At 45.5% G+C, this 18,852-nt stretch overlaps 1 long non-coding RNA gene across 1 annotated transcript in view; it reads left to right on the top strand.

Annotated features, from left to right (window-relative positions):
* The window catches only part of LOC108504823, a 168,557-nt gene that overhangs the window by 36,420 nt on the left and 113,285 nt on the right, over positions 1 to 18,852 (top strand). Inside the window, exons 6-7 of the long non-coding RNA XR_001877262.1 lie at positions 7,604 to 7,755; positions 8,806 to 9,002. This is a non-coding gene — a long non-coding RNA (uncharacterized LOC108504823). The remainder of the gene's footprint in view (positions 1 to 7,603; positions 7,756 to 8,805; positions 9,003 to 18,852) is intronic.

The raw sequence follows: 18,852 nt of genomic DNA, 5'->3' as shown, positions 1-18,852 counted from the left end.
CTGACCAGCTGGGAAGTTTCCAGGAGTGATTCCTCCCTACCAATTCAGTGCTTGTTCAGAATTCCCCAGGACAGTGCGGCCATTCCCTCCTGTGTCACGGGGAGAGATTTTTCCTTGTGTCCTCTACAAGCACTTGACACAGAGAGCACTGTGCAACAGCAACAATTCCATGTTAATGCAGGTTAACAGGAGTTCATGTGGCTGAGCCTGGAAGCACTGAGCTGCTTTTCTGTCTGCCTGACAGCTTTATTGCTGCAAGGACAGGGAGGAGCTGCTTCGAGAGGCTCGACCACTAGCAAAAGATTTTTCTTTATGGTCTTAAGAGGGCTTATCTGTAATTCCTGGCTGCACAATCTTTGAAAACTATAATGTTACAGACAGTGATTTTTTTTTTCCTTTTCTTTCTTTTTTTCTAACACGTGGTTTATTTTTATAGGAAGACATTCTGAGCCAGGACGGGCTCGTTGTTAACTCTTTTTTTTTCCCCTCCAGCTCTTTCAGGGAAACTGCAGATTTGACACAGTTGCTTTGTTTTATCAGTCTGTGGCAATTTCATGGAATTATTCAATTTGAAAAATTGCCTCAGCAGTGCAAAGAGTTGCAATATTTCACTGTGAGCTGAAGGAGTTTTGCTGTCATTCCCTCCCCCGAGCACAGTTCCTACCTGGCCAGGGCTGCACTAATCTGGAGATTGCTCAGTCAGCTTTTATTGTTGATTGAGTAATTTGCATGTTCTAACTGAGGATTTGCAGTCACAGTTTGCATCATGAAATACTTTATTTTAATTTCTGATCCAACCTGCTTCCCCTCTGGAGCTGGGAATGAGTGGGACACACTTGTACTCCTGTGACAGAAGGGGACGACCCGTGTCAGGGATGGGATTCTGCTCTGGAGAACAGTGTCTGGCAGCAAAGGAATGATGCCTGCCCAAAGAGATCCTGTCATCAAAACTCCCACTTAGGAAGGGCACCACGTGGGCTGAACCTGGTGGGAATTCAGCTTGTCCCATCCATAGAGATCCAAGCATTCCATGGGAACACACAGGGGGTGTCTGATGCTGCAAATGCTGAGCCAGCCTGTGTGTGAACAACAAAACACCCTCCCTGGAGCTGTCAGGAATTCCCAGTTGCAAAGAGGAGCTGCAGGAAGTCCTGGCACACCAGACCTGCTGCCTTTGATCTGGCCTAGGAAGGACCAGACCTGTGTGTTATTTGTCTGATCTCTTTGCCTTCACCTGCAGAGCTTGAAATTGGTTTGGAAAATGTTGCTCTCGTTGCAAGAAGTGAGCATGGGCTGCAGAGGAGGTTTTTGGAAAGCCTGGACCATGAATCTCAGCATCACTTTGTTGTGCTTTTACAGCTCCACTCAGAGTTCATCCCTAGAAGAAGAGCAGAGTGTATGCCATGGATAACTGCAAAAATTAGAATAGAAAACCCATTTAATTGAATACTGACACAGCTGGGATGTATAAAGTAGCTGTAGCTATAATTGTGTTTATAGATAACTAACTATTTGTTAACAGGCTTGGAGATCACTGTGGGCACCTTGGTTCTGGGCTGTCTGGAGAGAGGTGACTTGAAAGTTCTGTGTTCTCACCAAGTGAAAACTTTAAAGTTCTTCAAGGTATCTGGTAACTGAAACATTTGAAACCAAGCAGTTTCTGTGCAAAAGTAGGGTTGGGTTCTCCAAAATGGCAGTGCTGGGCTCAGAGGGGCTGCTCCAAAGCGTGGAAGAAGCAGGAGAAAGGAAAGGTTGCACAACTGGCTGTTAAATTTTTCTGCTTCGTCTCTTTTGAAGGGATATTTTAGATTTTTGTAAATGCATTTCTGCTTTACAGAAAATCCAGGCAGAGAAGGAGGAACTGTCTAAGCCAGGACTTGTTCTGATGTTCTGTTCCCACACAGTTAAACCCTCTCTGAAGCAGCAGCTCCCCCTGGGAGAGGGGGCAGAGGGAGGAAGATGTTGGGGAGAACGTCCTGTCCTGCTTGTGCTTTGTATCTGGAGACCAAAGAAGTGCAGCATGACCTTAATTATATGAACTGGGGAGCTTCTACATCTTTTTCAAATTACAGCTATCAAATCCTTGGTGTATTCATGTCTTTTTAGATTTGGGGAACTTCACAGAGAGGTGCTGAGTCTCCTCCCACACGCTGGGTCTGCAGGGGCTCAGCCATATTCCAAAGCCGTTATAGTCTTGGAATACATTTAAACCCTTTCAAAATAACACTCTGAACTTCTTGTTTTCTTCCTCTTCCAAAAGCAGAGCCATCAGTGCTTACTGAGAACAGGGTTGTAGCCAAATAAATCCAGTCCTACACCATGAGCAGGCCCTGCTTTTGAGAGGTGATGTTGCTACAAATGGCAGCAGACTTTTCAAAATTAAAAACCTCTGGTCATTTTCTTTTTATTTATGCTCCTCTGTTAACAAGTGCCTCGTTTGATTGCTTTTAAATGTTGTGTTTCTGGAATGAAAATACAATATTGGCTTATTATTTCAGCTTAGGAGAAGGCTGAGAGGTGAGGTTTTTTTTAAAAGACTGGATTGTTTTAAGATCATTAGAAAGCCAAATGTTTAAATACCAACTGTTTTAGAAAGCTTGAATCTTTTGCTACAACTTCTTAAAAACTCCTTAATTGATTGAAAAGTTTTCTGTCAAAATCTTGGCTAACTTGGTGCCCAAGACCCTGGTGGAAATATCTTGAATTCCGAGATTTCTCTGACTTGTGATGTTGCCTTTTATCCAGACAGACTTTTCTGATCAAGAAAAAGAAAGCTGTGAACAATTTCCCTGCCATGAAGCCGTGCAGGGGTTGGAATTGGATATATTTTAGTTAATGTGGCTGATACAAAGATTATGAGGAAGGGGAACTGATGTCAGGCACTGGTGTAGAATGGTCTGAAAAGTGTCTCAGGTCTGAATATCTCTCTGAATTTTGGGAAAATGTAAATCTCCACCTGGAGTTCATGGCTGGCACTTTGTTTAAATACAGCAGGTCCTGTCCATGCTTTACATGTGAACAGTTGGGATGTTGGACCTTCATCTGGCACCCAAATTTTTGCTTGCTCTGAGCTCTTCTGTGGCTCTGGACTTGTCTAAAAGGAGTTTTCAACCATCCCAAGGACCAGCTCTGTCAGTTTTTTCCACTCACTTGTTTTTCTAACTGTCCTAAGGAGGAAAATCAGATTCTCCATCAAGTGAAATCTGGTTGTTAGTCTGTGCCACGTTCTGCTTTTGCATGACTGCAAATAGTTTTGAGGTGGAGTTTTTGCTGAGATGGGATCTGCATGACCAGCTGTAAATAAAACCCAGAGATTTGCATTCCTATTCTGCTTCCAGATCTTCAACTTGTCCTGAAAATTAAGGAGTGTTTGGGGTTTTTACCTGAAAAGCCTGAGCTGCAAACATCCATCAGATGGGATAAAGCTGGCAGTTTTTTCTGTGTGCTGAAAAGAGTTAGAAACCTTTGAAAAAAAACCTTGTTCAAAACTTTTAATTGCTATTTAAAACGTCTGTCACTACTTTCCTCAGAATTAGTGTCTAAATTTGTCAGCTCAGATGGTGTAGCTGCAGCTTCTTGGGTCAGAAATCCTTTCTGTTTTCTCTCCAGCTGGTTTCCTGCAAAGACCTGAATTATTCTAGCTTTTATGGGTCATTGTTAAACATGGCAGGAAGGGTCATTGTTAAAAATGTTTTCAGAACTTTGATAACCAGTTTATCAACTGATTCACATGTTTAATCAGTTAATAGGTTTTCCTTTTCAGTGCATGGGAATTTCTTTGTTTATCTTAACTGAGTTACTGTTTCTGCAGTGGAAAGAACTGTAGTTGACTGATAATCTTTTCAAATATGTGGAGTTTGCTCTTGTGATGGAAGTTACAAGAACAGATCCTGCACTTCTCCTCCTAAGTCTGCATCCATAGGGAATAACCTGCCAGAATAAGGGAATGGAACCTGAAAACGGTCTGATATTCCAGGGATACGGAGTGTGGAGCCATAGTAATTAGGCAGTTTATGGGTTTTAAAGATGTTTGGGTGTTTAAAAAAGATGAACAGATGCTTTTGAGAAGGGCCAAACATCTGTGGTTCCTCCAATGCCTTGTCAAGAACTTTTTCCCGACGTACTTTGTCACTGAAAGTGCCAAAATGTCAAATGTTTGGCACGAAACACCTCCAGGAACTGCAGCCTTCTGCCTCTGTGGGACCTGTCCTGGGGCTGCACCACCTTCCTGCTGGAAAAGCTTCTCCTGATCTCTGCTCTGAGCCTGCCAAGACACAGTCTGTGACATTGCCCTTCTTCTCTCTGTCTCAAACGAGAAGTTTGGGTCTGTCATCACTATAATTTCCCTTCAAGTAAGGGAATTACTGCTGTCTGCTCTTAGATAACCTGGTGTTAAATCCCCATCTCCCCCCCAGACCCCAGGGCCACGCTCAGATGGAGCCCCTCTCTTGCTGAGAACACACTGTTGGCTCCTGTTCGGCTTGAGGAGGGTTTTTTCCTGCCATCCCCATTGTGAGGAGGCTCAGGCTGCTCCCCTGTTTATAAACAGATGTGAGGCCAAGCAGAACTGTAAACTTTATTTTGCTTTTTTAAAAAAAACAACCAAATTGAACGATGTTTGCTTTCCATGTAAAGAGCGACTTGGCATGAAATAACACACAGCAATAATGTTGCAAAATTGGAGTTTACATAACATTTCTCTGCCTTGAAATTGCAGATAGTTACAGACCCTGCAAGCCTCTGTTGGGTTTGTAGAACTGAATTCATGGAGTCAGCAGCTTCTGGGAATTGGCATCGTGTGTGCACATGTGAGGAGGAGTTAGCAGCTTGTTTTATGTGTCTGGTTTCTTTTTAGATGCATTCATTCCTGTTGCTGCGTGAAGGAAATGTGTTTAGGTGAACACAAGTCCAAGTAAAACCCAAGTTAAGCTGGAAACCCTGTCGTGGGGGTTTATTGGGATGCCCTGAGCTGAGGAAGGCACAGCCACACGTTGTGCCTCCCATCTCAACTCTAAATTCCTCCTATGAGTTGCACAGAGGTGCAGTTCTTAGGTTAATTATCAGAAGGAAGCTTTTACTCTGGGGGTGGTAAAATACTGGGACAGGGTGCCCAGAGAAGCTGTGGCTGCCCCATCCCTGGAAGTGTCCAAGGCCGGGTTGGATGGGGATTGTTGGATGGGGTCTGGTGGAAGGTGTCCCTACCCATGGCAGGGGGATGGGACTGGGTGGCCTTTTAAAGGTCCCTTCCAACCCAAACTATTCCATGAGTGTGTGAAATGGAGTGTGCTCTGTCCTGTTGGGAGAGCACTGGGAATGCTGATGGAGAGCCATGCCTGGAAAACACATCCCTGGATGTGTTCCATGGGAGGGTCTGTGTGGAACCTGCCATTCCAGGGGTGTAACCCAGGGAGGGGCTGCACTGCCATCCCAAGGGACCCACTTTGCCAGCTGATGGGAGAGAGAATCACCAGGGAGGAGGCTGCAGGGGTTTAATTCCTGTGGCCATCAAAAAGCAGGAGGTGGTGGGAGGGAAGCGATGGCACCTTGTGGATGTGAGTGAGAAGAAAGCAGAAGGCTGGATTAAGGCACTTGTAGAACTCGTGTTGATTCAGCCTCTGTTTCATGTGGAGCATCAATTCAGTGTTTTATTTGGCAAATTAGAACTTCCTGACACTTGAGCAGGTGAAAGCCTTTGAGAAGCCTTGCTCCATATTTGCCTGTGGCTAATTAACTGTGGATCTTGAAAACCAGTGATACCAATCCTGCTTATGGTGTTTGAGCATTTACCTGTTAAAAAATATTTTTTTAAAAAAAGATGCTTATTTTAAAAATAGTACCGTGAAATGCAGTGAAGAGAAACGAAGTGTTCCATTTGAAACATCTTTCTTTTTTAATTTATTGTCAGTTTTCTCTTCTTTTCTACTACAAAACTCCTCTTTGTTGGAGAGCCAGAAGCAAGGACGATCAACTAATTTGTTGCTGAAGCTTTGTGAAATTTAAACCCAATTCATTAGGCTCAGTGTAGGTGTAGATTGTGGGCAGTCATTAGGATTTCAACAGCAAATAATGCAGCCCGTGAAACATCAGACTTATTTCCTTCTCATGTAAAACACAGTAATGCATTTTGCCCTGGCTAACCGTGCTCTTGAGCTTTAACGTCAGAGCGAATCAGGATCCAACGTTCACCAGATTAAATCTAAACGTTGCAGTATTTCCTTTCTAATTCTGGCTCTTCCCTCTATGATAATATTATTTGTCTCCTCGGTTGGGTGCAAGGGTGAGTGGGGAGCTGTGATTTTTGCGTGGATGGGAACACCCCTGAGAGCAGAGCCCCGGTAATGAGGCCAAAAGCACCATCAGATCCGTGTCCACGAGGGCAGCGCGGCCCAGAACACTTCTACTGGTGTGAATTCCCGGGACAAACGTTAAGATCCCGGCTGGTTCCCGGGTTGCTGGGCTGGGCGAGCCGGGGGGATGTTCGGGCCCGTGCCCCGTCCCGGCGCAGCCGAGCGGGCGCTGAGCGGCCACCTGGGCTGGGAGAGCCAGCAGGGCCTGAACCCCAATTAACAGCCCCAACCCTCTCCAGCCAGCCATCACTAACACCCCGCACCGCTCCTGACATCTCCCCCCGCTCCTGACATCTCCCCCTGCTCCGCACTCCAATTAATTCCGATGGCGCTGCTGAAAAGGCAGAGAGGGCTTTGCTTGGGTAATCAGCTTAAATACCCGGCCGTTTCCTGCCCTCGCCGCTCCAAACTTCCCATCTGGGAGGCGTAAAGGCTGGGTTTATTTTAAAATCTTTTTTTTTTTTATCTCCAATTTCCTCCGGTGTTTCTGATGTGCCTCGTGCAGGGCTCCGTTTCAAAGCCTGCAAACTGGATGCAGACAGGAACTTTTAAGTTCAGTGTTGATTGCCTTTATTGGAAGGGGTGATGAGGGGTTTCACGTGGAAAAGGTACATCTTCTCTGACAGTCACAAACTGGTGATAATGAGGAAGAAATCCACAGTTTCATTTAGTTTTGTACCTCTTAAACACTTGCCTAAAGAAGCATTTTGCCTCTCCTGCTGCAGCAACAGAGCAAGGATTTTTTTTTTTGAAGTTAAAAAGTGGTAGCAGCTCATTGTGTACAGTTTTATGAATCTGTTCATCTGAGGACACACCAAGGTCCGTGTCAGTTGTAAGATATGCCAATATTACAAGACCAGCCATAGACAGAAGTTGTTACAGAAGCATCTGAATTCAGTGTAATCCCTATTTCAGCTTCCTCCAGGGTTGAATTCACTGTCATTACTCAAGGGATTCCCATAGAGTGGATGTTCTTTGTGGCATCGGGGTCTTTACTCAGGTGAGAGACTCGAGTGTGTTTAATTTTAGGAGGGTGAGTAAGCTGTGGAAACATTCCCGTGCTTCCAATTGTACCTGCACACCATTTTATTCCTGGGTTCACCAGGAATTTTTTGTCATCGTACATAAACTGATGGGGAAATTCTGTTTTCCAGCAGGAGAGCTTGTGATCAAAGAAGTATCCTGCTTTTGAGAGGGTTTTTTAATTTGAATGACCAGTATTTCTCTAACTTAACATTCTCTCTTTTTCTTAACAGGCAGTAGCAGTTGGCTTTGAGGATGAATTCCAGCCACAATCCCGTCCCATGGCTGATCCAGGATGCTTGGGAAGCAGGCACATGGTGGCCTCCATGGATGGCAACCAGCAGCAAACCCACAGCTGGACCTGCAGGGATCCAGCACAACAACAGTGAGTGTATCACCCTGTACCACCCTCTTCCCAGCTCTCAGGAATTCCCTCCCACCCACTTCAGGGATGTGCCCAAAGCTATCCCATGTTTTTATCCTGGGGGCTGTACAGTGACACTGCACAGGAGGCAGGAAATTGTTCTTGGACACTGTGCAGATTTGTGGAGGCAGGGACTTGCCACGGGTTAGGAGAGGTTCATCCTCTCCTTAAAGCCCAAGTTAGACCCGTCTGGCTATTCTGGGATTTGCATGGAATGTTAGACAGTGTGTTCAGGACCTCACTGAGCTCTCCTGGGAAGTGCTCAGAAGCCTCTCTGACGTTAAGGAGAAGTGATCTGTAGGAAAATCAAGCTTTTTATCCCACCTTTTGAACAGCCCAGTCTTGGTTTCAAAGACAGGGACTGGGTGGTGTTGCTGTCAGTCCCAGGAGCTGACTGGAAATGGGATTGGGTTCCACATCCAGAGTGTCCCTGGATGTTTTGTGTTCACAGTGTCTGGACCCAGCTCAGCTCCTACCAGGACACTAAAATAAATTGACAGATGTGCAAGACTGTTGCATAAGAACTCCTAAAGCCAAGCTTAGTAGCAGTTAGGCTCTCCTAAGCAGGAACATGTTACCAGCAGTAGTTGAAGGCTGATTTTCTCAAGGGGGAAGGTATCATGTTCTTCACCTCATGGCAGCAGAGCCAGTATTCCCTTCCCTCCATCCCGACCAGGAATGGTTAGGATATGCCTTTCCTGGATTTAATGGGAAAGACATACTCTGTTTCCAGGTGCTTGAGAGTTGAACAATTACCTTTTTTTAATCTTTTATTGATGTCAGTTTACACATTTATTACCCTTTTTTTTGTTTAATATTATCCCTCTGTGCTATTATTTCTCCAGTGCCAGTTTTCTAACATAATTTAATGATGAATCATGAACGTTAACTTTATATATATATGTGTAATGCTTTATATATATACATATATATTTATATAAAAATCTGGGTGGTGGCAGGGAGAGACTCATTCCGTCTGCTCCATCTTTTGTTTGGATCTCGTTGCCATAGAAATCCGAAGATCAGTTTTGACAGAGTAAAATACTACAAATTACACTGTCAGATGACCTCATCACCCAGGGCTGGCACGCTGGATTGCAACACTGCTGGAAGGAAAAGCAGGAGCACTACAGGAATCTCTGCTCCATGGAAAAGTGTTATTTTTGGATCCTCCGGGAAGGCGTGCCCAGAAAACCAGCGGCTCCCTGGTGAGTGACTGGTCCCCGAGACCAGCACAACTTTCATCTTCACTTTTTGGTTGGGGTGGGTGATGTCATATTTGGCCCCACATTTCCCTGGCACCTCACTGAGAAGGACCTTCACCCTGTTGAACACTGAGGCAACTGAGTTCTTACAGAACAGAATCAGTCTTTTTTCTTCTTTTTTTGGTGCCATCTCCTACCTGTGTGTCTTTGTATTGATACAGCTGACATTGGTTTAGTGATTTTTTTTTTTACCTTCCTGATCAAATAAGAAGTATTGACCTGTGCCCAGTGGTCTCAAAACTGGTTAATGGTAGAAACAAATTCCATTTAATTCATTAACAGTGTGTCTGGGGGTGGATTCTCACTTGCAGTGGGAGGTCTCTGCTGCCTGGAGATCACTGGGACATCTCAGGTTGCTCTGGTTTCTTTTCCATGCTGTTCCCATGCCAAGATGGGCTTTGCTTGGAGAAGTTTTGCAGTTTGACTCACGGAAATGTCTTGTGCAACTTTATTGCCGCGTTAGGAAAAGCCATGTTTAGTACTGGGCTTTATTTAGGAAACCATTTCTGTGTTGGTGTTGTTTGTACACAGGGAGACGATGTGTGTGTGTGATTTGGTCACTCTGTTTTCCTCCTAGTCAGGAATATTGCTCTTGCTGTATCTAATCTGGAGCTGTAAATTGCAGAGAGGTACAAATCCAAAACAAACATTCTGAAGAATTTGAGTGGAGCAGAGCCCCAATTTCCATTTCAGTGCTCTCTCTGTTGTCCAATTTGTTAAACTCGAGTGGTCCCATGTGTGAGTCGTGTGAGTGCCAGAAGTGCTCTCCAGCCATCTGCTTTTTTGGTGAGTCTTTGATTATTTCTCTGTCCAGTTTTCTATCCAAAATTAGAACTGGCAACTCAATTGGTTGATTAATATTGTATTTTTTATAATTTAACATTTCCAGCTTATGGCTAGGAAATGGCAGCAAGGTCATAAAAAGCACAAGGAATAATAATAGTTTCCTCCTGGAATCCAACTGTACCGTGGTGGAACCTTTTCACCACGTTGTTTCAGCCCTTCAAGAGCAGCAAGAGAATTGAATAGGAAAAGTTTTATTGTTTGTGGGTAACACCAAAATGGAAGGAAGAGACAAAACTGGATTAACTTGATGAGCTGTCCTGGAAATGTGAAGAACTGCCAGGAACTGATAGAGGCACTGGCAGTAGAACTGAGCTTGGAGCCAGCACTACATTTAAACCTGAACTAGGAGATCAGAAGGAACCACTTGGTGTTTTAGAGGCTGTGGTTTATTTGGGCTGAACTGTAGAGTTTTACATATTGGTGGTGAGGGGGAAGTTGGCTCTGGGGGAGGAAGGCCAGGGGACTCCTCCTGTCTTTGTATGGCTTTGAGTTCTCAGTTCAAAAGTGGCATCAGTTGACAGAAATGAAAATATTTTAGACACTTGCTGCAGAAATTCTCCTGGGAATGCCGTGAGACAAGCAGAGGGTGAATGAGAACCCTGGATCACTGCCCTTGTATTTCCTGCACTGACCTCCCCGGTGCATGACATGGTGTGGTTGGATCTGAGCATGCTGGGTGTGTCCCAGAGAATCCAGAGGATGTGTGTCCTGGTACAGACTGGGCCGGGGAGATTCCATGACAAAGAGTAGCTGATTATTTGTTTGCTTTTGGTTTGGTTTGGATTTTTATTCTTTTTAAATAAATTGCACCAGAATCTTGGACTAATTAGCAGCATCTTGGGAACACACAGCAGGTTTGCAGGATGATGGTTGGGATCTCATGTGCCACATGCAGAGGTTTGGTGTTTCCAGCAGCACCTCAAGCTGCAATGGTGATGGGGTGAGGAAAGGAAGGGCTCTCTGGGGCAGGTTCACCTTGGGCAATGTCCCATCTTCAGATGTTACTGGTGGGGAGGGTGGCTGGGCCCCCAACATCTGCCTTCAGTCCAGATATTCATCCTCGGCATCTTTCTCACTGTGCAAACAAAGGGAACATGCTTCTCACAGCTCACAAAGGTCTCTGGAAACTTAACTCCCTTTGCATTTCCAGAATTGCCCTCTGACTGTGGAGGAGACCCTGGTTTTGTGGCAGAATTATGCAGAAAATCAGGAGTTCACCAAACCCTGGTGGTTTCCGAGCTGCTGGTGAGGGTGGGAGGCTCTGCCTTGGTGTGTCTGCCTGGGCTGCACCTCTGGATGGCCAGAGGGCTCAGAGCTGTCAGGATGACACAGAAAAGGCAAACAGCATCCAAACAGACAAATGCTCAACACATGGATAATATTTTTATTTTAAATTATAACGAAGGGGAGACTAATTGAGCAAGTGTGCTGTGGTGGGAGCCAGCCAGGCTGGGCTTTGCTCATATCTGAACTAGGCTGTTGAAAAAGGTTCTAAATCCATCCTGGAAGCTCCACTCTGCCTGGTTTAAGTTCGTGGGGACAGGATTGGGCCCTCTATTACTTTTTTATTGGTGTTATAAATTACTTTCCCATATTTCCCAAGCCATTATTGAAACTTTTCAAAGCACGCCGTGAAATCATCGTGTGCGTTGCTGAAACTACTTGTCCATATGTACAACAGGGTAATACAATATATGTGTTTTGCCCTTTTTGTTTGGCTTTTGCAAAAAAAAAAAATAAAAATGGAAGGCTAAAAATCTTTCCTCCCCTTCCCACTTTGATTTTCTTTCCAGGTAAAATGATGGCAGATGTCCTCAGCTCAGTTCCACAGAACATATTGCTTACTGGAATAACCAATTTAGCTCTCTGCCGTTTTACTGTAAACTTGGGTTTGTTTTTTATGCATTTGTGATTTCCTTTAAACCATTTACAAACAGGTTGGAAACATCATTTCATGACTATTAATAATCAGAGCTCTTTATATGGGATTTTAGGAACCTTTCTGTCTAGTAGGAACAACTATATGGTAAATAAACATCTCCAAACTCTTCCTGCTGCCCAAATATTCACTGCATTGTTTTGTTATTCCTTGGAGCATTCTGCCTTTAGTCAAAATGTTATAGTCAGGGATTTAACTGCTAATTGTCATTTCCAGGAAGATTTTCTTATTTTCATTCCTTTAGGGTACAAAAAGAAGTCGTTTTTGCAACAGCATTCACTTTCCATAAAAAAATATCAAATGTCACTGGGCAGTTGTGAGAGTTGGGGTTTTGATGCCAGGGCCAGAAGGCTGGTTTGCCTGCTCTGCCTGAGCCAGCAGAGCCAAGGCAGGGAGTCACTGTCCTGAACTTGATGGGACCTCCAGAGGTCCCTTTATACCTGAATTATTCCGTGATTCTGGAAGGTTCCTCTCCTTCACCCCCCACCGTGTCCCCTGTGCTGCTCTGGCACTTGGACTCCTGGAAATGAAGATTTGTGGAGGTTCAGCGTGCTCAGTGAAGGGCTGGGAAAAGGTAAAACTGGGCTGTGTGATGGGAAGTGCTGTTGGAAGAGAGGAGAGAGGGGGCTGTGGGATGGACCTTTGGGCAGCCTGGAGCTGCTGGAGCAGCTCAGCTCTGCTCCTGTGCTTACCTGGGATGGGCTTGGCTGTGCCAAACTGCTCCTGTTGCCACGCAGGATGTGTGGAGACAGTCCTTTGCCAGGTCCTGGCTCCTCCTCCATGGCATTCTTCAGTTTGAACCTGTTGTGGACACCCCCACTGACAGCCTTGTTACCACGACAGAAAATGTGACCGTCTGTCCCAGGTGCCTTCCATGGTTTCCATGGGGAAGTGGGATGGGAGTGAGAGGTTTTGGCTGCTCCTTTCCATCCTCAGGAACTCTGCAATTCCCTGCTTCCTCAGGGTGCAGCGCATACCCTGCTTCCCATCAGCCCTGGGGCTCACCTGAGCCCAGGGGGTTATTATTCCCTCCTGGTTGGATTCCCACCAGTGTGATGAGTTGGATCAGTGCCCTGCATGGGCTGGAGCAGCTCTGGGAAGGGAAGGATGAGACCATGGCTGAGGGACAAACCAGCCTCTGGGGTTTAGCTGCCCCTCAGATGTGTCACTGTCACTGCTTGTTGAGATGTAGATCCCTTTTTTCTCCTTTGGTGGTGTCACCAAAGAAATGTTTGAGACTCTGGTGTAGACCCCTTTTTGCTCCTTTGGTGGTGCCACCAAAGAAATGATCTCCAAATAATGAAGCAGTTGAGCAGCAATGAACATGCTTGTAGTGCTTTCTTCCCTCTAAATGTAAAATTCAGGCACTCACCGCTCAGTTATGGCATCAGTGATAACCTGCTCGTGAACTGTCCTGGCTTTTTTTTGCTTTCACCTGTTAAAATAAATGACATTTATTAAAACAACCCAGTCACAATAACACCAAACTCATATTGTTTGAGGGCATAAATCCCCCACTTCAATCGCAGGGGCCTGTCAGTGAATTCCTGACACCAAGTTATGTTGTTTAATGAGCGCTATTAGGTAGTTCTGTCTCTTAATAGGATTGAGGGTTGGAAATGCCATGTAATATCACTTCACTGGGGAAAAAATCAACAAACAGCCCTCACTAAAAGCCTCGAGTCCCCTTTGAAGTTGGCAAGACCTGCTGTCAACTCAGAGGAACCTGCAGGGCTGTTTTCCCAGGGCTGGAGCTCCATTGGGGGGGAGGCAACAGTTATTCCTGGCAATTTGCAGGAGGGGCACTCAAAAAAAATATCCCACCATCTGACTGGGAAGGAAGGAATAGAGCAGTTGTGGCAAAAGGTTCTTTGCAGGCTCGTGTCCATAATCATCTCTAGCTCGAGGAAATGGGAATATGGACTGTGCTCGTGGGAAAAGTCCTGATAGCCATGATGGTCACGGGTTGTCACTGGCACTTGGGTGTCACCTAAAACCCCTGGGTGGACTCTGGGTTACCTGATGGACTGTGGAATTAGTGAGAGCTGGTTTTATCCTGACAAAAATCCTTGTTGATGGCCATGGAGTCACCTGTGCCTTCAGAGTCCCTCTGGACGAGCTCAGGCTGCGTCTTCGTGGGAAGAAGTGTCAGTGTGTTGGGGGAGAAGGTGACAACAGCCAGGAGAAAGCAGGATGGAGACTGGGAGCAGAAGTTCTGCCAAATATTAGTTTGCCCACCAGGGCAGCTTCAACACATCAGAGCTTTATCTCCTGGTGTTTTCCCCTGTAAAGAAAAAGGCTTTTTCTCCGTGGAGAAGATTCCCCACCTTGCTGGGAGAACAAACCCCAGCTTCAAGTGCTGCTGAAGGTACAGAGGGAGGAAATCTCCTCCACTTAGGGGCCTGTGGGAACACTCTGGACTGGCCATGGTTGGTGGCACTGTTCTGTTGGCATCCAGAAAGTCAAATTCTCACTTTGATGCTGCCCAGAGTGCAGCAAATGCCCCCCCTGCAGCAGCTGAGCAGCTTGAGTGGGTTAAAAGCAGGAAAGTTAGATTCCTTGGAGAATTCAATGGGAAAAGGTGTTTTGCCTTTCCCATTAGTTTCACTTTTAAGTCTCTGTGAAGGTTCTGGGATGAAACACCTGTTGGTACCATCATGAGGAGTTCAGAGCTTTCCTTGGCTGGGCTTTGTGTGTTTACAGGCTGGGGACTGGGCACTGGGGAAGGGGATGAGTCTGTGTTCCCTAAATTTGGAATTTTCTGAGGATACAGTGCTGTGTTAGACACAAAGGATGCAATCCATACCTGCTGGCACCTGATGTGAATCCTTTGGAATAAGGGGGAGCTCTGTTATATCCAAACTGGTTGTACTGCTTTGCTTCTGCTAAATCTACCAAATTAGGGGGTGGGATGAAAAATGCTGGATAAATGGTGAAATATGTGCAATAAAAGAGCAATTAAAGGCATTAAAACTTTATAAAGCATGGCTGTGGAGGGCGGGTGGTCACATGTGAGCCTGTTGGAAGGGCCGTGTTCCCAAGGACAAGGTACATTCCAGGAGTGAAATACAACTTCCCTGCCCGCCCTGACACAAGTCTCTCTCACTTCAGAGCAGTCAGGATTTCATCACAAATCCCACTGAGCCCATTTCAGGCTCCATAGGCTCCACAGAGTGGAAATGAAAAAGGCCTGTACAATGCATTCAGTGTTTCCAAAGGGAGCTGGGAGCTGGGAAGTGGATGTTCTTTGGTCCTAAGCTGTACTTTGGGGGTTAAGATACACTCAGCTTTTTCCTGTAACAAATCAGATTTGTCATGACTTGAAAAAGTGCTGATAGAGACCCGGGGAGAAGTTAAATCCTTTACAAAACTTCATGAAATAATACCAGTGGCGATGCTTAAGAAGTGAATTGGACTGCAGCATCCTTATTTATTCCCTTTTTTCAACTGTTTTCTGAAGCCTGTGGCAAGTTTTGGCAATAAAACTGGATCTAGGGATTTAGGACCTTCCAAAGAGTGGACCTTTTGCATTTCATTTTAGATTCTTCAGTTTTGCAGGTCTTCAGGTGTGTTTTTTACTCAAGTTGCTGTGTGGCTGTTAATTAGGAGGTGTCCAATTCACAGTGTTTCCAAGTGGGAATTTGTGACTTGAAGAAAAAGTGGCTTATGCAAAAAAAATGGTTTTATCAAAAGTATTAAGTGTGTGCATAAAATTTGTCCTGTAGGTCAAAATGAAGTGGAGAGAGGGAAAGTGAAGTCCCAGGGTTTGGATCCTCTGTATGAAGAAGGTTTGTAAGTGCAGGTCTTTTTTTGGACCTTGACAGTGGGCTCTGAATAGAAATGCCCAGCAAAGCCCTGCTGGGATAGGTCATTTTTGGAATAATCCAAACATGACTTGGGCCAAGTTTTTCTCTTCAGAAAGCTGCCCAGGTCCCTGGTTTAAAACAAACCCTGCTTTTAGGGATTTTCTGTGGAAAGAAGTGCAATGTCTAATCTCAGGATGAAATTGTGGCACAAACAGCTCTGCTATAGGGGTATCCAGATTAAACACCCACTTATTCCCTTGGATTAATTTATTTTTGCGTCTGTGGACCCCTGAAATCTTGAGGGGAAACAGTTTCCCACTGGGAGATGTTTGTACAAAGGATAAGGTGCAGAAATGAGTGAAAGGTGATGTTTGTGTTGCCTCAGGGGCTGCACTGACAGAGTTAACACTCATCACATCACCCAGAGCCAGCACAGACCTTCTGCTCCCTTAGCCAGTGGCCAGTAATATTTTGACACTTATTTTGGTTCTTTCATGCGAGAAAGGACTTAGTTTGCCCAGTAAATCAAAAACACAACCACGTGAGACCTCGCCCTGCCGTGAGCACCTCGATAAAACCACGCTCGGCGCCATTCCGGTTGTGAAATACGTGTTGGTGAGGAGCTGGGATTTCAGGGACCTTTGGGAAACATCATCCCTGGCCATCAGAGACTCTGAGCAGGGTGTCAGAGCCTGCACAGCCTCAGGGGATCTCACCTCCTGCGTGGGAAGGGCACGAGGGGGAGCCGTCCCTCAGCGAGTGGCAGCGTGGAACCGCGCCGGGGGCTGAGCTCTGCTCGGGCTTCCTTCCCTGCCTCATCCTGAAAAACCATCCCTGGGGTTTAAACGGGGTTTTTTAAGTGTGGCATGAGCTGATGTAGCAGAGCAGAACAAGGGGAATCTGGGAGAAGGGAATATAGGCATATTCTCTTTCTTATGTGAATAAACAGAAGCTGTAGAACCAAGCACTCCTGAACACCAGTTATTTTCTCTTGAATCCCCAAATTTCCCCTGTTAAAGCATTTCTCTCTTGGAATCTTCTATTTCTTAGAAATAGATATTGCTTTGGAAAAGGAGTAAAATGCCCAGAGTGTAAAATATACTTCCCTCTCTCCCACTGGTACCTCCATGAAAAGTCCATGATCACACAGTGCATCAGGGAGAACATCCAACCTGGACAGAGCCTGGCTGGGCTTCAGCACGTGCTGGGCACGGGGGAAACATGCTCTGCTCAGGTAGATGCATCCAAAAAGCCACTTTGAAGCTGCCTGGGAGCTATTTCTCAGATCCAGTGAAACTGGGATAGTTCCCAGCAATGGAGCAGCTGTAGTTTGTGGTGGGGTGTCGAGGTGTTCCCAAAAGCCAGTGGGGGAGCTGTTGTGTGGTCACTTCATCCTGAAATAAGTGTCAGCTGTTGGCACTCCAGAAATCCCATCCCGCTCTCTTCAGCTTCCAGATGTTTGTTCCTGCTGCTTCCCTCGCTCCAGCATTAGGGCAATGACCTGGATCAGAAAACTGATCCAGCTAAAACCAGCCAGACTATGAATAAATAAATAAATAAATCAGTCACCAACTTGGATTTAGGCCAAGGCTGAAGTGCCTCTGCAGCTTGCAGCTTGTAGAAGTCAGGACAGAACTGTTAAGATTTGCCCTCCAGGAGGGAGCTGTGCTAAGGAACAAATCCTGGGAAGTCCAAAAGCCCCCTTCTTCCCCCCAAAAGCACATGCTCCCTGCCCTGCTCCCCATGCCAGGGTGGGAGTGCAGCTCTTCCCTGCCAGAGCTGCAGGGCATTAGCATTTCTTTCCATGGGCACAGGCTGGGAGAGAGACAGGTTTCTTCCCATTCCCCTGGATCTGCATGAGAACAGCCTTCAGGAAGAGCGGGAGACACCACAGACTTCATATGCAGGAGCCTCGGTGTGGGAACCCCGAGCGGCTGCTCCGCAGGTTTTGGATGAATTCCCAGCTTTCGGGTGTTTCAGTTCCTGGGATGTCCCTGTGCAGAGGTGGAGGAGATTTATGGTTTGTGTGTTGGGAAACAGCACTCGTGTCAAAGGTATTTCCTAGATAACCAGGAAACTTGGAGCTTTCTGGGATTTCTGGGTGGAAGAACTTTAGATATTTATTTGTTTTTTCTTATGAGTAACAAGGCAATGCTCCTACTCCTTGTGTCCTGAGTAGAAAATATTTACATTTAGGAAGTATTTACATTTTGGAAGACTTTTATTTCATATATTCTGTATGAAAGAAACACAACAATGAATTTGAACCTCTGTCTCCTCCCAGACATCCCTGACTTTTGATACATCCCTATTAATGGACTGGGTTTGATTTTAAAGGATAAATGACTCATCCTCTCAGTTGTGCTGTAAGAGTGAGGTTCTGGCTACTCAAAATCCAGCCCTACTTCCAGCTGCTGCTGTGTGGGATGGATGGGTGATAGTGAGAGACCCTGAGCAGAGGAGAGCTTTCCCTAATCCCAGAGCCATCAGGCTGAGCCTCCTGGGTCCCTTCCAGCCTTCCTGCGTGAGATTTCCTCTGGAGTTTCAATGGGATTAGATATTCATCTTCTCTTCCTGTTCCAAACTGTTGTTTAGTGTTGATGTGTCCTCTCCACCCATTGCCAAGTTCCAGCACAGTGGTGGTGGAGCCAGTCCTACGTTTATGCTGGGATTTTTAAACTTTGGGAGAGGTTTAACCCTTTGTCTCCATTGAAATCAGTGGGATGTTTGCACCTTAATCTCTAAGTGGCTTTGAGAATTCCAGTGCTGCTGGAAAGGCCAAGCTCAGGAGCAGCTCTGGACCCACTTTCATCCTGTTCCCTCTGCAAGGTGCAGAGTGAGCATTTAGAATCTCTTTGGGAATGCCTGCAACAATAAGGGTTAATTTTTCTCTGGAAATTCAAGTGGCAAAAGTGTTTCCTAAATGGCTATTGTTTTCCAAAAGGGCCAGGTTTCTTGTGCTGTTGTTTTTTTTAAATCCTTGGAGATACAATATATACATCCACCACACTTGGTTATCCACACAGATTTATTTGTGTTTGCCTGCTTAGTGCAAACTCATTACTTTGCCAGGAAAGTCCTTTGTTGACACAAAAAGACACTGGGGAAAAATAATTATTTTTTTTTTATAACAAAATCTTGGATTCATGGAAAGTGTTTCTCATTGGTAAAGCAAAAATGAAGAACCCAGAAGCACTTGCAT

The sequence above is a fragment of the Lepidothrix coronata genome, unplaced genomic scaffold, assembly GCF_001604755.1.
Source record: "Lepidothrix coronata isolate B3197 unplaced genomic scaffold, Lepidothrix_coronata-1.0 Scaffold176, whole genome shotgun sequence".
Classification (NCBI taxonomy): Eukaryota; Metazoa; Chordata; class Aves; order Passeriformes; family Pipridae; genus Lepidothrix; species Lepidothrix coronata.
Note: the sequence above shows the minus strand (reverse complement) of the source record. Positions and strands in the feature narration are given on the sequence as shown.